Source organism: Drosophila persimilis, unplaced genomic scaffold, assembly GCF_003286085.1.
Source record: "Drosophila persimilis strain 14011-0111.01,24,50 unplaced genomic scaffold, DperRS2 tig00003942-arrow-arrow-pilon, whole genome shotgun sequence".
In the NCBI taxonomy this organism is placed as follows: Eukaryota; Metazoa; Arthropoda; class Insecta; order Diptera; family Drosophilidae; genus Drosophila; species Drosophila persimilis.
Genome location: NW_020825712.1, coordinates 9,718 through 12,917, shown reverse-complemented (window position 1 = coordinate 12,917; position 3,200 = coordinate 9,718).

The following is a 3,200-nucleotide window of genomic DNA, read 5'->3' as shown; positions in this document are numbered from 1 at the left end:
TGAAGGGGACGGACGGACGGACGGACGGATGGACGGACGGACGGACAGACGGACAGACAGACAGGGCTCAATCGACTCGGCTATTGATGCTGATCAAGAATATATATACTTTATGGGGTCGGAAACGATTCCTTCTGGACGTTACACACATCCACTTTCACTACAAATCTAATATACCCCAATACTCATTTTGAGTATCGGGTATAAAAATCAGCAAGTCAAGTGGATAAAATTATGTGCGCATGGTTAAATGTTCTATATAGCTAATAATATTCGACGGAATATCAAAATATAGCAATATAGTTTCCAATCCTTGGATCCTCCGATTAACCTATTATAAGCCAAGGGGATATTTCAATTTTCCCCCGAAAATAATGAAAATTTATTAATGTTACCGCAGTTCAGGTGAAAGATATTGTTAATGTGTGTGTGTGTGTGTGTAGGAAGCTGGGTTGCATTCGGTACATAAACCGTCTACAGTTTGGTCGTCGCAACTAGAACTTGAACCAGTTGGATTGCGGAGTGGGTATCCTACGGTGCGCAAGGGAGGATCTGAAGACACGGCGACAGCCCCTGATGATTGCGATGGAAGATGAGTGACAGGCAGCTATGGTACTTTTTCTGATACTGAGTTTTATTGAACAAATGCATCTCCTTATATAGCTAGCAGTGGTACTCTTATTCTATGGGAAGGAACGCACAGGCTCCTTGTGAGTGTATTTTTAGATTGGGTACACTTACTCTGTGCGGGGGTTATATTTCAGTGTATTTACTTAGGTACTTGGCAGCAATAAAGTAGATAGTTTATTGCTTGATCCCTTTTGGTGGGTTCGAGTTTACAAGTGCTATTGTCTATTCTTAGTTGCTAATGTATTTTTCGTGTCGTCATATTCAGTTACATGAAATGACATGAACAATTTTATTTATGAGTATTTGTGTATGAGATTGAACTGTATATTCCTAATATTCATTAAATACATGTCTGTGGCTGAACATTCTCCCGGCCGTTGAACTGGTGTTCAACCATCGCTCAAGTCGACGGCAAACCGGCGTGCAGGGGGTATAGGGGGTGATGACATGGCTGAATCGGGATTTGATGGCCTTGGTTTCCATATTAGATACTTCTCCCGGAAAATGAAGGCAATGATCAATAGAATTAATATTGCTAGGGTTGCGTAAGCCGCGAGTTGATGGTGCTGCACGGTGGTGAGATGGTGTGGCAGCTCGTGATGATTGATGGTTGATAGTTGCTGGCGTAGATCATCAAGTTCTTGATGAAAGTCTGATGTCTGGTTCTTCAGTTGCCACATTAATGGCGAGGGTGATGTCTTCGGTGGGCTCACGTCGCCAAACCGAGTGTAAGTCGATTTTACTTCGCTGATTGTGGTGCTGAAGGTGCTGATGCTTACTTCAGTATTGCGAGCAGTGCAACCAGGGGACATGGAGAGTAGACCAGTTCCTTCCAGTGTTATGGTTGACGGAACTCCGTTGCATACTGCTTGAAGTTTGGTTGTAGAATGCGTTGCGAAGATCCACTTATTTGGATGCTGAGTTTTTAGCCACACCGTGTCAGCCTTTGTGTGTGTTACCTGACACAGTGTTTCTGTTTTATTGTTAAACAGTTGAAACTCACAGCGATTGTCCACATTGAAGATCGTCTGATGGTCAAAGCAGATGAACTCCTCGTTGTGTACTTTAAGACAACGTCGGAATTCATCTTGGGTAGTGCCCAAGAACTGGTCTCGGTGGATTTTCACCGTTACTATGGTGGTTCTGAGGTCAAATAGACTCCAGCTTGTTGAATCCCAAAACGGAATTGGGATGATGCTGAAAACTTCGAGCTGAGCTGTTGAGACCAGCGGTAGCGTCAGCTTGAAGATGACGTGTTTTGCAGTCGGGGTTCCTTCGGCTCGCATGATTCTGTATAGTTGAATCCCCTCCTTCGTTGTGACCGGCAGCATTTGATCTTGTGGCAAATGATCCCGTATCTGGTCTAGTTGGTCTATTAGTTGCTCGGGAGACACCAGCGTGGAGCTTATTCTCCGATGATGAATACCGATTAGGACATCAGATATGTCGGACTGCATTCGTTGGAGAGTTGTTGTGAGCAGGGTTAATTGTGCTATTAGTCCTAAGTACGCTTGAGTCAGATGATCGCTGTGATATGACCCTCTTTCTCGGTTGATAGTAGCCATATGCTGTTCCAAAACTTTTAGGCGATTATCAGTTGTTACATTGTCTTTTCTGACTACGTTTATTGTCGCGTCGACAATTGATGTTTGGTTTTGGAGCAGATGTAGTAGAAAGTCTTCATTGGTTTTCACTTTCTCAATTACTTGAGTCATCTCTTCTGCGTGTTTTGCGTAGAGAACACCAAAAAGACTGCTTGCTACATTTCCTATGATGTCCAGCGGCGATCTGCGTTTTCGAGAGTTTTTCAGTAAAACGCTTCCTGCTTGTAGCTCGTAATGCACATGTTGAAAGTGTTGAACTATGGAGTTACATGCCGGAACATTTTTTAATTCAGGGCACATGTATCGTAACTCTGAAATTCCAGCAGACATTAGTTGCATATCCTTCCAATAGTCATAGTATACGATCATGGTCCACTCAGACGTTGCTATTCTTGATGTTCCAAGTTTCTCATAGAATATTCCAGGCTTGTTTGCGAATTGTGTCACATTTATTGACTGTGACAATGCTAATGGAAGCATGAGCAACAGCACCACTAATGTTGATGTTAATGTAGGTGACAATTTTGTTGTTCGCTGTGTGGGTGGCTCATCAATCTCCGTGGTGTCACTGATCACGTTGTGGGAACGTTTGATTGCCACATCTTCTGGAAAGAGCGGCGCTAGACGAGTGATCGGGCGCTTGTATACGCCAAATGCTGTCTTAACGTCAACCACTCGTACGTGGTTGTCCTGTCCAGGATATGTCTTAATGATGCGACCCATTGGCCACTTCATTACAGGAAGGTTGTCTTTCTTAACCAAAACTAATAATCCTTCAGGTACGTTTGGTGAAGCGGTCTTCCATTTATGCCGAGCTTGCAATTCTTGGAGGTATTCTGTAGACCATTGTTTCCATTGTGCTTTAGACGCGATACCAATTCCCAGCGCTTGACCAATGTTCTTCCTTGATGGTCAGTTTTGACGTCAGGAGGCGTTGTCAATGGTTCACCAATCAAGAAGTGTCCT